The 12,500-nt window shown below is 39.0% G+C and overlaps 2 pseudogenes; one reads left to right on the top strand and one right to left on the bottom strand.

Annotated features, from left to right (window-relative positions):
• Window positions 1–3,165: 3,165 nt before the first annotated feature.
• Window positions 3,166–6,722, bottom strand: LOC137988582 (uncharacterized; annotated as a pseudogene).
• A 2,894-nt stretch (window positions 6,723–9,616) lies between these two features.
• The window catches only part of LOC137988581 (uncharacterized), a 9,917-nt pseudogene continuing 7,033 nt past the window's right edge, over window positions 9,617–12,500 (top strand).

Genomic DNA, 12,500 nt, shown 5'->3' with positions numbered 1-12,500 from the left:
ATGTAGATGGTGTACATGTGTAAGCCAGAAGCCAGAAAATTACCTTTTTTTTAAAGTGATTTTGTTATACATTTTTGCTTGATTTAAGAGACGACAAAAATGAATCCTGCATTTTGCATGATATTATTGGCAGACCTGGCGGTATTATTTTAAAACCTTACTCTTACTAATTTTACAAAGGAGCTTTTGTGGTATAATTATACTACTCACCTCAGTGTAGGTGAACGTGGTGGTATGCACCACTTTTCCCCTCAACTTTAGAAGACAGTTTAGTCGATTAGGTATTTTTTCTCTGGTAATAATGTTATAAGTTCATGCCTTGTCCTTCACAATTCTTCAATACTTTTGTAAATACAAAGAAAACGGTTTGCCCCTGTGACTCGCAGTTTCAAATACTTACCTGATGCAAGACAACTATGACCTTTAACACCTAAACTAGGCTAAAATGCTGCATTAGAAATTGATGTGAACAATGGACTTTCAGAGAACTAATAGAGTAGGTAGACTTCACAGAATTTTGCAAGATTTGGCCAAAACATTCCGTTGTAGTTGCTTGGAAGAAAACTTTTTATAAATACAACTGTATTTTGTGGATAAAAGTTAAGAAAGTTTGTCTTCTAGCTTTTACTATGTTCTGCTGTCCCTTAAATATATGACCTTTTCACTACTGTCAAAAGTAAATTTTTTAGGGGAAACATGATCAATTACTAATCTCAAAATTTTAGACCAAAGGTGAGTTATGTGACATCTTTTTACTCAAGTAGTAACAGGGTTAAACTGGATATTTTCTTAGAGATTCAAGCTAAAGTTGATATTACCGTAAGCATCACAAGCAAAAATATATCGTCAAAAGTGTTCTCAATATTACTTAACGTTACTCTCAACTCAAACAATGATAAAGTGTATCAGATATTTAAGGGCTGAGAACAATAGTTGAAAGCAGTCTTTAATCTTCTCCAGTGTGTATCAGTTTTCCACCATTTCACTCAATAAAACCATTTGACAAAGTGCATATCCATTGTCTCAAACGAAGCTACAGCTGTACATGTGTGGAGTGGGGGTGGGAAAGGAAGTTGATTGCCAAATTGGGAGGAGTGGGGAAAAACCCTAAACTTATCACATCCAATAGGCCATTTCCGAGTTACTGTTTGTCTTAAACAATACCTTGAGGGAACTTGGTATCGTCTATTTGACCTTGCTCCTGATGAGCACTTCTATATTCCCATGTACGACTTTGCCACCACAAGAAAAACAGAAAGTCCGGTGTTTTAATGAAGGTTTCCTCAACTCATAAAGCTACGCTCCCCTCGATTTCGTCCCGTCTGTTAAATAGCCATGCTCGTGGAGCTGACCAATAGAATCGCGGTCTTTGGAGGGACTGGACCTCGTCCCAGGTGCAATTGAGCTCGATTAGCGGTAAACCGACTGTAAACCGAATTCCCAAAGCAATCGAGCTCCATTCGTTGACACCCCTGTGTTAACCGTGGTGCATCCGAACACCGTCCTCAGTTGTTGTTTGGTCGTACTCAGTATGGACTAAACATGCTCGTTTGACCATGAATCTCAAATGATCCCAGAAACAATCGTAGTATGATGTCTTGCGTACTGATCAAACCATAATATGATTCAAATAGGAAAAATGCATCATCACATGAATCATCGTCTGTGATTCACTAGACTGAATTCCTGTGTAAGGTAAGAAAGCATTTTGAATACATTTTAATTGCATGGAATGGAAGCTTTCCCGGTGTGTAAATATAAATCATAGCTAACAGAAACTTGCGATTTCACACCTCTGTCCGCGAGTAGAAGTTTAGAGCATAATTTTGCGCATATCAAAGTCTTTCCCCTTTGCGATGAACATCTGCTCATACTAGAATCCAGTTTTTCTCCTCCAAATTTAGTCGTTCTACACATGCGTGGTTAGATTAATTCAGAAATTTGACAACAAAATCACACAACATGGAGGACTCTCAGGTGAAGAGAGAAGTGAAGCCAAACGAAAGGTGACTAAACCAGACAAAACTCTGAACAAAATGGCAATTATCGATATCGACAAGGCCCAAGATAAAGTTAAAATTCATTACACTGGTTATGCATCGGAATTTGAAGAGTGGAGGTCATGCGATGAACTTGGACTACCAATTCGTTTAGTTAAGTTTTATGTACCGGGCGAGGATTCCCTTGAAGACTGATACAACTCATTTTACGATAGCCTACTTAGAGAGATAAAGAAAAGATTGTATTCCACGATGAGAGACGATCTGGACATTCGCATAGAAATGCTGATTGATTGCGATTGATTGCGATGGAATGGAATAGGAAGGTTTTTAAAGTAGAATTTAACAAGGAATTGAACAGCTTGTTAGGTGCAAGATGGGATGACCGAATTATGAATAAGAACGGCAACTTTGCTTTTGTCGAAGAAGGAACTGTAAAATTTTGGGTGCATTCAAGAAATCCCATTAGAGAATTCATGTTCATGGGAGGGAATATTTGGAAGCTGCCATTGAACAGACACCATGCTTGATATTTTTATTTGTTCGAGGTGATGGAAACAGTGCTGACTACATTGCTCGTAACAAGTAGATTATATATTTTTATTTCCTGTTGTTCGTTTGTTTATAAAATTACAGAATTATAATATTGACATCAATGTAAAAGATATTTTTATACGATTCGCTAAATTATTTCTGATACATACTGTACTGATTTAAAATTTCTCTGTTATGTATGGTAGCTCTTCTGTTATTGATTCTGTAAACACCTTTTGACCCATTTCCTGTTAATTTTCTGAAGGTGTCCACAGCATAAAATATGCTCACAAGTAGAGCATTTTTCAGTGCATGTTTTGATTCTACGCTGTTACAGTTACTGTATTGGTAATTTTGCTTATAAAACTCATTAATAATTCATTATGGGAAAACAAAAGAAATGATTTATTGATCAATATCTGTATTTCTGATACAGCTTTCTCTTCATTTACATAAATGTTTCTTTCAGTTTTCATGGTTAAAATGTCTTGAATCACCAAAAATACCTAGTGTACATTAACACTTAAATGCTGACATTTCATAAGCACAATACAATAAGAGCGACCGTGTTGTATCGGATATAAAATGTCTACATTGTATATCCGATACAATACGGTCACTCATATTGTATTTAGTACTTAGTTCTTTCACATCCTACTCCTTGCAGAAATTGTAGCCTATTCTTCTTCAAAAACATTTGGGGTAAGCACTCCACACCTCTGTGGTTAGTTGATCTGAAAAGATCTTTAGATGCAAGATCATTGTATTTTTCCATTCCCTGTTGGTTGAAGAAATTCAAGTTATGATATAATGAAAGGAATCCAGGAACGTGGCAGCAGAGAGCGTGCATGTAGGGGGTAACTGCTTTTGTCTCATACATATCATTTTCAGTGAATTTCTTGAGCCAGTTTTTAACTTTAGTTTTGAAAACTTGGATTTCATCTTTATCAGTGTAATCTAATTTAAGATCTCCTATGATATCCATGAAATCTTTCCACAGGTTTTGAATTGATTTAGCCTGTTTTAGGGAAGGCAAGAGAGTTGGAATACTAGAGAGTTGGAATACTAATGTTCTGGAACAAAATTAGTTTTTCTGGTCCATTAAGATCCCTATACTCTAACTTCTTTGTGTCTGGACTTACCCTCTAATAAATGCCCAGGTCACGTAGCAGTTTTTCATATGCTGCCATATGCTTAAACTTTTCCCTAGAAAACCCACTGGGAAAGGTAACTTTCTTGTCAATGGCATCTTGATGCGGCAGTTCCCTGATTAATAATTCAATTAAGTTATCAGATGAATGGAAAAAGGGGGGTATTTTTGCAATTAAATTGCTTTCTCATTGAATGCAAGGATATCTCTTCCAGAGATCTTGCTCCTGATGCAGGATCCTGAAATGACCATGTTTTGCTGGTATCCCACCTATCCTCCCTCGGGCACTTACACCAGATGCATGCATACTCCCGGTTGGCTGGACCTCAACCACAAACTGTGGCAAGAAATTTCTAATCTCCCAAAAAATATTCAAATGTGTATTTCTTATCATTGATAGTGACCTCTTTCAAGTTGTCCATTTCGTTTCGCAAATCTTCCAGACTGATCCTAATTGAATCATAATTTTCTTTTGTTTTTAAGATGGGTAGAACGTAATTTCCAGATTCAGTCATGGCCGGTTGCCCCTCATTTAGGATGGTATATGTAAAGTTTACGACACGTAGTCTTTTTCCAATACATGTGCCATCACCACTCAGTTTTACTTTGATTGTCGTGTCTTTGAATCCATCCTTTTGTAACCGTTGAATCTGTGACTTCACACTGTCCGTGAACTTCACTTGTACTCTTTCCACATCTCCTGGAGACTCCGTTATCTTCCACTCTTCTCTTTAAGGAATGAACATTAGGCATGTCTTTCAGCTTCATGGAAAGTTCATGCCAAGCCAAATCAGAAATATTGAAACGATCCTTTATGTATAGCATAAGGTTTATGTTGTCAATGTCTTGATCAAACACTTTTTCTTGCTCACCACTTAGCTCTAGCTCATTGTCGTCATCGAGGAGGTTAAAGTCTCATACATTTGAGTATCGTTGTTGAAAACTTCAATTTTTGTGGTGATAAAATTATATAGGCCAACGAAATAAAGATTTGACTGACAATCTTCTACAACTTGCTTTCTGATTCTGCACTGGTGTTGAGGGGTGTAATCTGTAAATGATTTGGCCTTATGGGGACCTCTCACACCTTTCTGACGACCAAGTTTGATAATCTTACAGGCTAATCTCTGGAATTTTTTCTTATAAACTTTGTCCTTTTTAGATGCCTTTGTAAATGCAGCCTCTTTGCTGTCTCCTCTAGCACATCTCTTTCTATTTTCCACTTATTATCGATTAGTTCATGTTCTCGTTTTGCAAGACTATGGACCTAACCTCGTCATAGTAAACTGTAAATCAGAATGTTTTCTTCGGTCCATTTGTCCAAGTGTTAATTAGCCGTTTTAAAGAACTTCTTCCTTGTTTGGTAGCGGTTTTAGCGGTTTCCATCAATTTCTGGATTTGTTTGTTGAAGCAGTTCAGTCAAGTTAGACATCTCCAAAATATGTTTTACAATTCGGACAAGGGCGAAAATATACAGTTATTAATTTGTGGCATACTTGTTGATTTCCTTTATGAACGCTGGTGTAACGCCATGAGGACGTCCTTGAAAGGCTTCATTTTTTTGCATCCTAATCGCCAGGAGCAGCTTCAACTATGCGAACGATTGACGCACAGGATATAATTAGGATGAACGCAAACTTCACTTCCATGAGGCTGACTGCTAATTTTTGCATACCCCAACGAATTTGGTATCAAAACGCGCCAAATTTAACAAAGACTTCGAAAACGGCGGGGATTTTTGCGTTACATCCGTACGTAAAGAGAAGTCGAGCTTAGTCTTCCGCATAGTCAGGAAACCACTTGGATTTTACTTGTAAACAAAGCTGAATGTGTAATATTCGAGCCCGAAAGGCCGGCCCTAATTTTTTGACGATTGACCCAAAACAGGGCTTGACTGGTGCTCTATATGTTAAAGTTTCCTCTAAGAACTAGACCAAAATGTTCGAAATTGAATGATTTTTTAAGGGGTCTGAAACGTCCGCTGTGACGGATCAAATTTCGTGACCTGATGTTAAACGTGACTTTCATATGCAACGTTAAATGAAAAACTTGTTTTCAGTAGATCGATTAAAGTTGCATACATTAACTATGTTTTGTGTCCCATTGCCTTCTTGTACCTTCATGGTTTCAATCAAAGACAAATTTTACTCTGGGTATTTTGCTCTGAGAGACAAAAGATGCCCAATCGGTGGAATCGCCAGACAAAGCGTGATTTAAGTTAAAAGTGTCTGTTTGATCGTTCTTTAGTCTCCTTAAGTTAAGGACGGTCATAAGCTTTCCTCAAAAGCCTTATGAGGAGAAACTTAAGGAGAAGTTGGGTCAAGCTAAAGTAGATAAGCTCATTTGGCCAAGGCTCCGACAACGGACCCGGTCTTTTGACTGTAGGGCTCAAGTTGCCCAGACTTGTGTTGTCAAGTCAGTGACAATTCTGGCAAAAATGCTAGACAAGGCATTCAACCTGAAAGACAAGTTGCCACAAAGATCTGGAGTGCGTTCCTTTTAACATCGCCTACATTTTTGACGATGTTGATGACATTTGCTGTGCATGGGAAAAAATGTATACTAATGTTCTGAATGCTCACGCTCCTATAAAGTCTAAGAGGTGTAGAAACGCTGCAGGTAAATCGAAATTTATAACTCCTGAGGTAAAGAAAGCTATGCGGAAAAGGAATGCTCTTAAACGCAAATTTAATAAGACAAGATCTGAGGACGGTTGGGAGGCTTACAGGTCTTGAAGGAACCATGTTGTCGCTTTGCGACGAAAATCCATCATACATCACTTTCATCAGTTATGCAGTTCGCGCGCGGGAAACCCAAGGGAGTTGTGGAAGTCTTTGCAGCCGTTAATGCATACCAGAAAGCATGTGCCGGATGACTTTATTTTTCTCAATGAAAAGGAAAGAGTCATCAAGGAGCAAAGCCAAGTGGCAGAAATCTTTAATGAGTATTTTACAAATATCACAAAAGATTTGATTGTCCACAAGCACACTGCTTTCAGAGACCAGGCACATATAAACAGAATTCCTCTGACGAGTCATCGACCGGCTGACTAACCATCATGTTGTGAAAGCAGTACTGGACAATATGAAACCTAATAAAGCACAGGGACATGATCTTATTCCTCCACGGGCTGTTAAAGCTTCATCCGGTTCCATAGCAAAACCTTTTAGGGATCTAGTGAATACCATCATAGCTAAATCACAGGTTCCAGATACTTGGAAACATGGTCAAATAACACCACATCACAAAAAGGAAAGTGTCCTACACAAAAAGATTTTAGACTGGTCACCGTACTACCTGCTTTTGCCAAGGTGTTTGAGAAAATCATTCACATGCAGATGACGGAGCATTTTGAATCGATTTTTCCTGATAACTTTAACGGAAGACAGGAGAGCGGAACATGACAAGCGCAAGGTCATCGGAGCAGTAGCGATCGATCTTAGCAAGGCTTTTGACTGCCTTCCACATGAACTGCTTCTCGAGAAGTTAAAGTTTTATGGCGTGAGCGACAATTCAGTGGCAATCTTACAAAGTTACTTATCATGCCGATTTCAACGAGTTAAGTTGAGCCATACTTTCTCCACCTGGATGGGTGTGTCGGGAGGAGTGCCGCAGGGGTCCTTACTTGGACCACTATTGTTTGATATTTTCATGAATGATCTTACATTTGCTATTAGAGATTGTAGGCTGATAAGCTACGCAGATGACACTAAACTCCATCTATGGCATCAGGATCCCCAAGCCGTGGAAGACGGTATAAACCTAGACCTGACTAACACCATACAGTGGTTTCAACAAAATGGCATGATAGCAAATCCGGATAAATATCAAGCTCTGGTGCTGGGAAACACGGCTCACAATTTCGATATAAAATGCGAAGAAAAATCCATACCTGTTTCCACCGAGATACAGCTACTAGGCGTAACACTAGATAATAAGTTGAAATTCGACTCTCGTATTACATCTATCTGCCGAAAGGCAGGAGGACAAGTAAACGCCTTAAATGGGCTTAAGAATGTTCTGCCTTGTAAAACCAAGGAAGCACTATATCATGCTTTTATCTTACCGCATTTTGATTATTGCAGCCAGATATGGCACCATTGTGGAGCCAGGAACACCAAGAAACTAGAGAGAGTAAATGAAAGTGCGCTTAGATTTGTATATAAGGATAAGAAAGGTTCTTACGATAGATTGCTAAATTGGATTGGTTTACATAGCACACTAGAGGGACGTCGTATCCAGGACATGTTAATCACGATAAATAGTTACTTCCAGGAGAAGGCACTGACCCCTATTGCGAACATACTTAAGGTAAAGGATACAAAATATAACTTAAGGGGAACGAACATGCTCTCATTACCCAAAGTAAGAAGCACCAAGCATGGTCTCAGGTCTTTTTGGTACTTCGCAGAAAGGCATGGAATGGGCTGCCGGATTCGATTCGCGCAATGGCCGGCACAACGGAATTCTTAAGAAGTTTTCGTCACATAGTTTTCTAAAATTGTTATTATTGCAGTTGCGTAGTTTTTAAAATTGTAATTTTTAATTTGTAATTATTCATGTACCAATAAATGATTTAAATTCTTAGATTGTTAGCTAAATTTATCTGTTTATTTGTGGGCTTCCTGTAAAGTAGCTTTCAGCTAAGTGGAGTGCCACGTAAAATAAAGTTCTGTATTCTGTTCTTTTTTAGGAAAGCGCCCCTCTCTCGACAGAAACCCAAATCAGAAGCCACAAAAAGGGGGAGGGAAGAACAAGGAGCCAAAGACTTAATTGCACCTCCAGCAGATATGCAAACCACAGATGAGGTGAGACACTAACCCTTGATATGTTTTCCCCTCATAAGCACTGCTCAATTCAAAGCAGGTAAATTGAAAGAGTTTGTGCACAACTGGAAGAAGTTGATCTCTGACCCCTTTATCCTTGACACAGTGCAGCATTTCCACATTGAATTTGGACTAGGGGCTTCATGTTACCGTAATACTGTGAAAATACAAGCGTTTAATAGCGGGGAAGATAATATCATCAATGCTGAAATTTCTAGGCTCTATGCGAAGGGAGTCCTAGATTTATCTCCCCTATATTAATTCGACGCAAAAAGGATGGTACTTACATACTGATTCTCAATCTTAAAGGAGAACTGAAGCCACTATGTATTATTAAACAATTTCTTATACTTTTTTCCTTGTCAAACAAAATGTAGCACGCATAATATCAAGCTTTCTCAAAATTCGACTATGGTACGGAGGCACAGAACTCCTGTGCCAGCGGTTCTTTTATAACTTTGTGACGTATGATATGGGGAAGAAGTGAAGTGCCGTGTAGTGTGAGGACCCAGTATGAGTTGGCACTTTGCGTCTTTCTGAGCACGGGTTAGCTAGAGTTTTGGAAAATTGAAGGACAATACAAGCAAGTTGTTTCTGTTACCCAGAATGCTAGCTTGTTAAGTTCTCTTAAATGGTCACAGACATCTCTACCTTCTCTAAAACTGTGGTAAAAGCGCAACGCGAGTCACCAATCGCCTGTCAGTGTAAGCAGTTTTGATACTTTAGTTGTAGCAGTGGTTTTTCCACTTCAAAGACACTTTTTGACGGACATCATGTGTAAACTTCGGCAAGCAATCATGGTCATACAGTGCATCTACTGTTAAGGCGATGTTTTCTGTGATGGAGTGGGTGTAAACTTACTCTTGTGGGCTAGTCGGATGTCATTTTTGGCAAGATTTAGAAGGACGATTAGTGTTGTAAGTAGCCATAATTGGCAATAAAATTGAAAATCTGCCATGGAATTTGGCTTATGACTTTATTCGTAGAAAACATTGTGGTCTTTTCCTACGAACCTTGTATAAATGCAGAATTCAAATCCTTTAGTCGTGCAATATCAATACTCTCTGGAAAGATACAGTTCAATATTTCAAGTGTTTCTTGATAAAATGATTTACTGTGCGGCGTTCGATTGCAACGACTCAAGAAAGACAACTGGTATATCCTATCATTGCTTTCCAAAAGACCCATCTCTGAGAGAAGAGTGGCTCGCGAAGATCATCGCGCTGACCTCATCATTTCAAATAGCACCAGGTTGTGTTCCGAACATTTCACATCTGACTGCTACGAGCGTGACCTCCAGGCAGAACTCCTTGGTTCGAAAAAGCAAGCATTTCTGAAAGCCGGTGCTGTTCCATCGATATTCTCTCATTGACCCGCTCCGAAAAAGCCTTGCTTATCGTCCGAGAACCGTGCTCTTGAAAAAGCAAGACAAGAGGTGAGAGTTTAAAATGTAATAGAAAACGTGCCTTCAAAAACCAAAACAAGCTTTTCTATTATCATACAAACTATCAAGACCATTTTACGTCCCAAGAGTTTATCCCTGTGGTATTGATACATACATGCATACTCGCATTGAAAAGTGACTTTACAGACGTAGCAATTCTCATGTATAAATATAATGTACACACAGCATCGCTGTTAAGAGCGACTCTCTGTAAGGACTCCGTGACATCGTGAAAATATGGCACAAAGTCAAAAAATTGACCCAGATCATTTTTTGTCCAGAGATAGCCTATGGTGTCCTAAGAAACGTGATATAACTTTTAAGTTCTGGAAATTTTCTAATTTCGAGAAAAGCTCGAGAAAAGCTCGAGAAACTCCAGGCGGCTCCTGAAATGGAAAAATCACCAAAATGACGCCTCAATCAAGGGCCATAGAATCAAAACTCTCGTGAAGGTGCAAAAGAAAATACACATTTCTTTGTTTTGTAATTTGATTAGGGAGATAAAAAGCTGATGATTAAGGCCAGATAGAAACAGATAGCTATCGATTTAAAATTACTTGTGAGAACTCAAACATTTGCCGAAATTTCGGACTTGGAAAATCCCAAATTGCGACCCATTTTCAAACAATCATAAACATAGGCGGTAAAATTCAGAATTGGCTGAAACTTCGAATTTCACGACTTAAAGGCATGTATTCAATGATAGCAAAAAATATATTTTGGTAAAACTTATTTCCGTGCCGGAGCGGCCCGACAAAAGTTCACTAAAGACAGTCAATATTCAATTAGCAAATGTGAAACACAAATGAGAGAAATCTAGTGAAAACTAGGTAATTCTTGTTACAGTTGTTCTATTTAAGTTCCTTTATGCTGTAATAGCAGCTTAGAGGCAATTTTTTAGGTTAACTGACTGCTTTGCTTGCTTTCTTGCCGCCGCGAAATGTGACAAACACGGTCAAACACGTGTGCTTTTTTCCAACCAAACTGACTCCACGGCGATCTGTACCCCACTTGCTAAAACGTTATTTCGCTTGTCCTAGCTTTGTTTTTTTCGGATTTACGTACAGATTTCAGATCTCAAGAAGGTGGATTTCTGCTGCTGAAACAGTGGGAAAAAATGCCGTGGATGCATCGTGTGACTCATCGATGCTGTCACGTAATCTTTCACATACTCAGCTTCCACCCATTTTTGAGGGAAAGGAAATGCCCGAACAATGCCCTCTTTCACTCGCGCGGACATATCAGAATTTCGCTGAAAAAAATGTACATGGAGAATTGTGTTTTAGGATTGCTTCTTATAACAAAGATAGTGGGGGTTTTCGGGTATCCCGTAATGCGCATAGATCTCGGGTAACAAAGAACACTTCCGAACTCTTTTTAAAGTGTGGACTTGATTAAAAAAGTGTAGGATACACTCACAGATTACGATTAAGTCAAACTGAAAACCCGTGTTTGGAAAAGGTCCTAGACTTGTTACCAGGAAAGACAGTTTTCTTAAATTGACAGCTCATTTTGAATTAGGCGGTGTTTTCACTTTAGTCGGTACTATCTCTAATTTGGTCTGATGTTTATCTGAAATATGGCGAACAATTGCTCTTTCCAGAGATTAGTTGGTGGTCAATTCGGCAAAGATCTGCGAGCTCGAGGAATCAAGAAAAATGACAACATTAATATTGTGCCGTTGCTGTCTTGTAAGAAAGAAATTCTGGAACACAAACGCTCCCTAGGGCTGACCGCCGCAAGCGGAGTTGATACTGAAGTTGATCTCATTTTAGCACGATCTTCAATTTTTAGTTGCCCTCCAAATATTTCTGACTTGAATATATGCCCTGCACATCGTTATTCCTTGGGAAATGGTTGGCGCAGAGGTGCAGCGCGTTGTCGTGTTCCTACACAACTATCGAAACATGTTCGCAAGTCCCGAGCCGCAGACCGAGGGATAGGTGAAGAATTTTCAAGGTCAATCCTCAAGCTTACAGGAATCTTTCTGCCAGTCGGCTCTGGTAAGTTAACGCCAGACAATTCAGTTTTGTCACAGAATGAAATTTCATGAAAAAAGTGTCAAGGTTATCACTGAAGCGAAATTTGGTCGTCGAGAGGGGGATTTGGTGATATTAGCTTTGATATTATGAGAAATATGAATCACTTTCTTTAAAACGAAATCGTATTATTTAAAGGAATATGCAAAGAATGCAGATCAATTGTTGGAGAAACAATAAAGTTCCGCACCCTTGAGTCAGGAATTAGTGACTTTATCGCTATGCGAGAGAAGGTGACTGCCTGCAGCTGGGTTGGCTGCCGCTGATAGAGCGTAGAAGTTATCAGTTACTACAGTGCGTATTCAAAGCACTATATTTCGACTATTGGCCACAGTACTTAAAACTCGAACAACACATACCAGCACGAGACCTACGCTCGTCCTGTGAAGTCAAGTTAAAGGTGCCTATCGAAAGTGGCACCTTTCAAGACAGCTCAGCAGCCATGTTCAACGCATTACCAAGTTATTTGCGGAACTGTATTGACTTTCGATCTTTTAAGAGAAGTTT

This window comes from Montipora foliosa, unplaced genomic scaffold, assembly GCF_036669935.1.
Source record: "Montipora foliosa isolate CH-2021 unplaced genomic scaffold, ASM3666993v2 scaffold_422, whole genome shotgun sequence".
NCBI classification, from domain to species: Eukaryota; Metazoa; Cnidaria; class Anthozoa; order Scleractinia; family Acroporidae; genus Montipora; species Montipora foliosa.
Note: the sequence above shows the minus strand (reverse complement) of the source record. Positions and strands in the feature narration are given on the sequence as shown.